This window comes from Budorcas taxicolor, chromosome 1 (genome assembly GCF_023091745.1).
Source record: "Budorcas taxicolor isolate Tak-1 chromosome 1, Takin1.1, whole genome shotgun sequence".
In the NCBI taxonomy this organism is placed as follows: Eukaryota; Metazoa; Chordata; class Mammalia; order Artiodactyla; family Bovidae; genus Budorcas; species Budorcas taxicolor.
This window is the reverse complement of record NC_068910.1, coordinates 13,642,026-13,651,058: the sequence shown is the minus strand read 5'-3', so window position 1 is coordinate 13,651,058 and position 9,033 is coordinate 13,642,026. Positions and strand designations below refer to the sequence as shown.

General features: G+C 45.0%; 1 pseudogene; it reads right to left on the bottom strand.

Annotated features, from left to right (window-relative positions):
* Positions 1 to 209: 209 nt before the first annotated feature.
* LOC128058266 (uncharacterized) lies at positions 210 to 303 on the bottom strand (annotated as a pseudogene).
* Between the last annotated feature and the right edge of the window lie 8,730 nt (positions 304 to 9,033).

Below are 9,033 nucleotides of genomic sequence, written 5' to 3'. Positions count from 1 at the left end.
ACCTATGTTTTCTAGTTGTTGTTTAGTTGCCAAGTTATGTCCTGCTCTTTTGTTACCTCATGGTTCCTCTCTCCTTGGGGTTTCGCAGGTAAGAACACTGGAGTGGGTTGCCATCTCCTTTTCCAGGGGATCTTCCTGACCCAGAGGACAAACCCCATCTCCTGCATTGGCAGGCAGACTCTTTACCACTGAGCCACCAGGAAAACCCCCCAAATATGGAACACTTCACAAATTTGTGTGTCATCTTTGCACAGGGGCCACGCTAATCTTCCCAAATACCTTCTAGGCTGTGAGAAATAGAGCTGTCACCTCTCCCTGTTTATGGAGTGTCTATCATGTGCCAGGCCCAGGGCTAGGCACTGAAAACAAAATAGCCTCGGTCCTAGCCTCCATGGACTCACAGAGTCATGGGGCAGACAGGCTTGAGGTCACTAGCTACTAATTAAACCGTTCCGGGGAATATGGAAACATAGCAGGAGAATCAAATCTGACCTGGGGCCTAGAAAGTTTCCCCAAGGAAGGAAGAATCACAGCTGAGTTGAAAAGGAGAGAGCCAGGCAAGGAGCACTTGAAGTTTTGGAGAGCATGCGTGAGGACAAGAAGACAGGAGAGCCTGGTGGGATGGAAAAACTGAGAAGATTCCAGAATGACTGAAGGGGGAAGATAAGGAAGAGAATGGTGACAGGTGACGTTGGAGAGATCCTAGCATATTACTGAACACGACTTGGCCAGGCTATTCTCAGTGCTATGGACCACAAAGAGAATAAAAATCATGAGAACAGGGACCAAGCTATACGTTTTTAAAAATATATATTAATTATTTAGCTGCACCAAATAAATTTGTGGCACATGGGATCCTCTATCTTCATTTAGTTATGCAGATCTCTAGTTGTGGCATGTGGGAGCTAGTTCCTTAACCAGGAATCAAACTCAGGCCCCTTGCATTGGGAGCATTAGCCACTGCATCACCAGGAAAGTCCTTTGTTTGCTGAACTTGCTGGCCCAGGGCTAGCACATAGGCAGTTCTCATAAAACAGCATCTATTTCTACATTATTGTCTCAAATCCTCATGCATAGTCATCTCCCTTTCTATTTCCTTCCCTCTCTTCAAACTAAATGTTGCTCTCATTTCTCCCATTTTCCTCTTCCCAATTTGAAGGTCATGGATTCTACCTTCTGTATTCTTCCCTCTTCTTTCTTCTCATTTTGTTGTATAACATATTTAACAATTCCTTGCAGTGCCAAACAGAAAGAGGGAAGTCATCCAGCTAGATTACAAAGGGGAAAAACTCCAGGATGCTCTTGCCGCTTAAACAAATATCCATTTACTCCTGCTGCTACTGCTGCTGCTAAGTCGCTTCAGTCATGTCCAACTCTGTGCGACCCCATAGACGGCAGCTCACCAGGCTCCCCCATCCCTGGGATTCTCTAGGCAAGAATACTGGAGTGGGTTGCCATTTCCTTCTCCAATGCATCAATGTGAAAGTCAAAGTGAAGTCGCTCAGTTGTGTCCGACTCTTAGCGACCCCATGGACTGCAGCTGTTAACTCCTAGAATAGCTCAAATCTGGGTAGGGCTAGTGGACATTTACACAATCAACTGGCAAGATAAGGAGGACTTTCTAGTTGGGACTTTAAGAGACAGATAATTTATACCTGAAGGGAATGTTCTGATTCGTCATTAAGCTCCTCCTCCTTGATTTCCGTGACACGGCTTTATCTGGTGCATGGACACTGCTATGTGCCCCGAGTGCCAAATTGGTCCCTCTGGGACTGGAAAAGCATTTTGGAAACCATGTTCACCACTGCCATACACACAGTTTTGAGCTCACCTCTCTACTGTGGCAGAAATCACCAATGACCCTGGCTTCTCAAAAAAACTGGCACAATGTACTCTCCAGCCACTCATGCATATGTTGCATTTTGTTTTGTTTCGTTTTCAAGTACTTCGGATTCCAGGAGATCTTCCTGGAAACTTACTCAACAAGCAACTTATCCTGAAGTTGCATTTGAATTTGGTTATTTGAGTTCTTCAGCCTTCTGGGACAGTCACTCTTGGTTTTAATGTTTGACTGAGATGACTTGCATTGTCTTCCCACTGTTGGTGATGGGTCGAAAGGTTTCCTCAATAGCTCAAGGACACATGTTCCTGAACCCTCTTGCTCTTTTTTTTTTTTAAGATTTTTTTTTTTGATGTGGACCATTGTTAAAGTTTTTATTGAATTTGTTATAATATTGCTTCTGTTGTATGTTTTGGATTTTTGGCCAGGAGGCACATGGGATCTTAGCTCCTCGACCAAGGATCAAACCCACACCCTCTGCATTGGAAAGCGAAGTATTAACCACTGGTCCACCATGGAAGTGCTCCTGAATTCCTGTCTAGAGCTCATGCCTCCAGCCTCTTCTGCTCAAATGCAAGCAAAGCCACCTCCCTTTCATTTCCCCAGTGCCACCAATCAAGGCTCTGTGTGTGACTGGCTGTATATTAATAAAATCTGGAGTCAACAGAAAGTAATTGCAGCATAGGGCAGGGGCTGAACACTGGACATGGGTATCTCCCCCAAACCCACCAACTATCCCCTGACCAAGGCTGTCTCTTCCTGGTTGTAGTCTCTCTGGGCCCTTGGGTCACTAGCCTCTTTTCTCCAAGAGCTTTTGTTTCTCTTTTTCTCCAGATGAATTCCACTATTACCCTGTCATTCAAAAAGCAACTAGAGATATTTTATCTTCTCAAATAGCAATTATTTCCTCCACATTGTACTTTTACTGGAGACCCTTCAAGAAGAGGAGTCTGCCTTTAAGAGTCAAAACCTACAAGATCTGTTTCAAACTTCAACAGCTCCCTTAGACTTGAGTCTTCCTGCACCTCCATTTCTCTTGAGTGCATGCTAAGTCTCTTCAGCCGTGTCTGACTTTTTGCGACCTATGGACTGTAGCCCTCCAGGCTCCTCTGTCCATGGGATTCTCCAGGCAACAATACTTGAGTGGATTGCCATTTCCCCCTCCAGGGGATCTTCTTGACCCAGGGATCAAACCTGTGTCTCCTGCATTGCAGGTGGGTTCTTTACCACTAGCACCACCTGGGAAGCTCCTCCATCCCTTAACCTTTGAGAATGCTATTTCTAATATAGAGAGATGGCCCTAAAACTGCTATTTTATGAGAACTTTCTAGGTACCATGTGCTTAACAAGCCTTAGTTGATTTCATCTTTACGATGGCCCTATATGATTGGCTCAGTCTCTCTATTTTACAGACGATAGTCATAATAAAGCTAATTTTTTTTAAACTTATATACAGAGCACAGAGAAGGCAATGGCACCCCACTCCAGTACTCTTGCCTGGAAAATCCCATGGACGGAGGAGCCTGGTAGGCTGCAGTCCATGAAGTTGCTAAGAGTCAGACACGACTGAGCGACTTCACTTTGACTTTTCACTTTTATGCATTGGAGAAGGAAATGGCAACACACTCCAGTGTTCTTGCCTGGAAACTCCCATGGACGGAGGAGTCTGGTGGGCTCCAGTCGGTGGGGTCGCTGAGAGTCAGACACGACTGAGCGACTTCACTTTCACTTTCCACTTTCATGCATTGGAGAAGGGAATGGCAACCCACTCCAGTATTCTTGCCTGGAGAATCCCAGGGACGGCGGAGCCTAGTGGGCTGCCATCTATGGGGTCACACAGAGTCGGACACGACTGAAGCGACTTAGCAGCAGCAGCAGCATGCCTCCAGTTCTGTGCTAAGCACTTCGCACAGATCACCTGGCTGAGTCCTCACAGCTCTACGAAGTTGGGATCATTACCATCCCCATTTCACAGATAAGGAAACTGAGGCTCAGAGAGGAGAAATAATGGGTGTCAGCAGCATCCAAACAAGAATGGAGCCCAGGTCCCCGTGACTCCAAAGCTGTGATTTTTTTACTACACCATAGGTCTTCAGTTTGACTGAGCCCTAAGAGTTGGAGAAAAATTCCTTCAAAGACCACGAGCAGTGAGCTTCCTGAACCAGTGCTGAGCCAGCCCAGGGCGTACCTCAGAGCAGGTCTTCAATGATTAGTTGTCAAATAAATGAGTGAGACTGGTTCTGGATTCTCTCTGTGGAGACTCCTCGGAGAACATTGCTTGGGGAAGGGGGCTGGATCTTCTCTAGATTATCATTTGGCTTCCCCTGAGGTGGTTCAGTAGAGGGAGTGCCCATCAGTTAAGAAGAAACCTCCATGCTGAGAGTGCAGCATTAAATTTTCATGGGAGAAAGGGGGAAAAAGAGGAATTGCGGCTAGAAGAAACTAGGCTTTTTTCCAACAAAGTTTATGCTCTAATCATCCTTGATTTCCTTGGAACTTTAAAAGGCAGATTGGACTGTGGTGTGATGAGAGTCCAAGCTGCCACTGAGAGACATGGGAACACCCAGTTCTTTCCAGGCTGCGAACAGGACCTGCCTTTTCCCTCCTCCATCTCCACGTGTGCCACGAAGCTAACATCCAAAGAGGTCAGAGGAGCACTGGCCTGGGACTGAAGGGAGAAGGAGGCAATTCTCCCGGAACCTGAGACTGAATAAATGAGGTCTCTGGCATCTCTAATTCTAGGAGTGAGACTCCTAGAGGGGGCACTTGATGTTCTGGTCAGACCCATGTCCTGGAGAAAGGTGTCCTTTTTGGGGAGGTATATGCAAAGGGACAGGAGAGACCAACATGACCTTTGCCCCACGCTGTTGCCAAGGCTACAGACCTTCACATCCTTGCCCTTCAGATGGGCAAAAGAGAAGGAACAATGATAACACACAGTATTGGAGATAGGGTAGAAGGCTGGGCTTTGGGGAGGATAAATACCAGAAGTCAGGCTAGTAATGTGTGTCACAGATCTTCAGAGGTATACATTTCTTTGGACCAAGCAGTTCCACCTCTAGGAATTTATCCAAAGGAAATAATTTTAAATGTGTAATATTTCCTCTGTAAGGATGTTCATTTCACTCAGTTTTTATAACAGCCTAAAACTCTATTTGACCTAAATGTCCATCAACAGGAAATTAGTTCAATTAATTTTGGTTCATCTCTCTAACAGAATACTCAGCAGTCATTAAAACAATAATGAACAACCCTGTTTGTTGACAAGGAAGGATATGACATGACGTTAAAGTGGATTAAATCAGTATGGCTCTGTGTGTGTTGTGCGTGGGTGTTTTCAGTTGTGTCTGTCTCTTGGTGACCCCCCATGGACTGTCCGCCAGGCTCCTCTGTCTGTGGGATTTCGCAGGCAAGATTACTGGAGTGGCTTCCCCTTCCCTTCTCCAGGGGATCTTCCGCACCCAGGGAGTGACCCCACGTCTCCTACATTGCAGGTGGATCTTACCACTGCACCACCTGGGAAGCTCCGTGTGTGTTAGCAGTGATTATTTCTTAGTGGTAGGGTTACAAGAGTTTGCTTCTTCTTTATATGTGTGTTTATCCCATATAAGTTTCGTGAGAACAGAAAATTTATGATCAGGAAAAGAATCAATAATGATTTTTCTATTTCTTTCAAAAGACTATTTATCGAGAAACCTAAAGACAAGAACCAATCTAGGAAGTTCCCGTACACCCTAAAGGGTAGAAATCAGTTGGCTGCTGAACATGCAATTTGAATTGAGTTCACACATCTGCTCTGAAACAGGAAAGGCTCCTCTCTTCCACCAGGCAAGCCAGCCCGCATGAATTATGGGCAGGGGTCCATGATTTCCCACCTTACTGCCTGGAGGCCTGGCTCAAGGGTACAGTTCACCTATTTCTCAGTGTTACACCCTCCACAAAGCCATCCATCCTTGAAAGATTTACTGAGCACTCATCCTGTGCCGGGCGCTGAGCTGAGCATCTGGGACTCAGAGGACAGGAAGATACAGTCCCATGATTAGAAGAGAAGCCTCTCTTCAGCGTGCGCGTCCCCGCCTGGCTCCTGCTACCATATGGTCTATATCTCTTGGGGCAGCTTCCCTTCCCACCTTGCTTTACCCTTGTCTTCAGCTTTAGATCCTCTTTCAATCAGGCCATCTGTCCCTTGAGGGCTGCTTCTGAATCTCCCGCAGCACGTAGGAGAGTGAATGGCACATAGCAGAAGCTCAATAAATATTTATGGAATGAAGGACTGGACCAGAAAAGCATATTTCCTCTATTTAGATTTATGTGAGTCTGATGTCTGATACCCTGGGTCAGTTAGACTTCTTCTCAGTTTTAAGTGACAAAAAAAAAAAAAAACAATCCAAATCATCTAAAGCAAAACGGGGGATTCATTGTCTATCACAGCATGAGGTTTCTAAGCATAGCTTTGGCTGGGCCCAAAACTCAAAAGTGTTGGTCTTCCACTGCCTCTCAGCCCCATCTTATCCTTGTTGGCTCCATGCTCAGACAAACTCTTCTCTTGTGAGCCCACGATGGCTCCTAGCAGCTCCAGCCTCTCACAGATTCTAGTCTAAGGGGAAAAATGAAAAAGTGCATCTCTTTTGAAACCCAAGCAGAAATCTCCAGATTGGATGATGGGACTTGACTGGTTGACTTGGGTCTTGTCTTCGTCCTGCACCAGTACTTGAGCTGGGGGATACTGTGTCCTCATTGACAGGTCTGGGTCACACGTCTGTGCCTGCAGCCGCTCGTGCACCTTAGAAATGGGGTGGGGTGGCTCTCTCCCCTGAACACAATGTGCTGTTACCAGAAGAAGGGAGGGTGAATTGGGGGAATAAAAAAAATCATGTCTATTAAGCTTCCCCTCCTAGCACAAAGCACATCTTGCCTGTTTCTTGAGCCCAAGTCAAGTCATTCCCTTTTTAGCACAAACATCTTTGTTTTCGCTCCCTGCTTAAGCAGTAGAAATACATCAAGTCCACATAAGGGAGGCAGAACTGTTTCAAACTGAACCTGCTCACTTGAGCCAGGAGCTGCCCATGGATCTGGGTTGGCATCTCCCAGGGTCATTCTCCATCAATCCCAGCAGCATGTGGGGTCACCTCGGTTGAGGAGCACTTTCTTTCTTCTTATTATTTTTTTTTTTAATCAAACTTGCTTTTTTAATTATACAAAATTTTAAAGCTTTTTACTTTGAAATTATTTAGGTTTCCATAAACATCACAAGAACAGCCCAGAGAGTTCCTGAATACTCTCACCCTGGTTGCCCTGTTAAAGGGAAAACATTACTTGCTCAGTTGTGTCCAACTCTTTGCGACCCCATGGACCATAACCACCAGACTCCTCTGTCCATGGGATTCTCCAGGCAAGAATACTGGACTGGGTTGCCATGTCCTCCTCCTGAAGATCTTCTTGACCCAGGAATCAAACCTGGGTCTCCCACATTGCAAGCACATTTTTTACCATCCGAGCCACCCAGGACATATATATATGAATGATATAACTGCTCCTCAGCTTTTCCTTATCATTCATGACCTTCAGAGGATGCTTTTAAAAGCAGATGCCTGCGTGTGCCCCTGCCCCAGTTCTAATTCTTTAAAAAGACTATTTATCAATAGATTTTTATCAAAGACTATTTATCAAAAGACTGGGATGGGGGGTCTCGATGTCATCCAAGCACCACCTCCACTGTGAACTGTGGTGCAACTGAGGAGAGACGTCCTCGGTTTTACATTCAGATGGTATTGAGAGTGCCTTGCAGCCTATGACCAAGTCTTAAGTGGACAAGTTAACTCATCTCTGAGCCTCACCTTCCTTTTCTATGAAATGGAAACTGTCAAAAAAAAAGTTTTCAACCAAGTATATGAATGATTTATGACTCAGCCACCAGCTCATGTAGCAAGTAGAGAGCCTCAGAGGTGTACAAAATGAAAAGTCTTTATAGGCAGAAGGAGGGAAACAGTGGATTGTTTCCAGGCTTAGGAGGACAGAAGGGGGCTCTGTGGCAGATTACCTTATTGGTGCTGACCAGAGAATTCTAGGCTGAAGCGGGGAGGATGTTAGGTTAGGTTAGGTTAGAATGCAGTCAGGTATTATGTCTTAGTTTGCTGTTGTGGCGCTTAGCATAAGTGACTCCATTTTAGGCCTGTCGTTTCTTTTTTAAAGCATAATGATAACCCCTAGTTTGCAGGGATGCAGTAAGGATTGAATAAGATAAGGCAGACAAAATTCTGGCACTAATCAGTGCCTATAAATTCTTAGAATGTAGGCTCCAAACAAGATTGCCAAGGGGCATTTATTACTCATCAGTGCAGAAGCAAACCTTACTCTGTTCCCAAATAATGTGTCTTTCAGATGCCAGCCACTCATTCTTTGCCTCAGCAAGGAAGATCAGTTTGTCAGGATGCTTAACTTAAGAAATCCCTCTTAATAGTATCATAATGTGAAAGGATTTTTTTTTTTAAGTGAGTATGTGTCATGCTCAGATAGCATGAAGTACGAAAGAGACATGCGCATGCAAATTACCCTTACAAAAGAGGTACTCCAAAGACACTTCCTGAATAATGGTGAGAAAGTTGGCTACCCAAGCACCAAAATCTGTCTCAGACATGTCCAACGTTTATTTTATATATTGTTGACATTACATGAAAGCTAAGGTCACAGGTGCAGTGTAAATTTTTTTCTTTTTTTTACTATTTGAGACTGTGTTGGATGATCAGCCTCCCTCCAGGAGAGGACTATCTAGGAGTGTTTAAATGTCACTAACAGTCTCAAAATTATCGCAGTGGATTTGCAGCAAAAGGGATGTAAAGGGCCTTTTTCATTAAAAATGTTCTTTGATTTTCAGTTGTAGCTTTGGCAGCGTTATTGGCAAGAGAGCCATGGTGGGGGAAGGTGTCTCAGATGATAGTGGGGGGACAATGTTGGGGAGGGATTTGCGGCAGATTATACATGAAAGAACTTTCTACTCAAAGAGAAAGTGCCAACCAGCCAGTCGAGTGCACATGTAGTCATTTCATTAATTTCTATACCGACAGGAGATTGAGAAGAATGCTTTACAGCATTCTCCCCTACAAGAAAACCAGCTTGAAAACACTGCTGGACACCACCTCAGCCTTACAGACTGCACCTGTTTACTCATCCCAGGCTGCAGGGCCTGGTCTGAG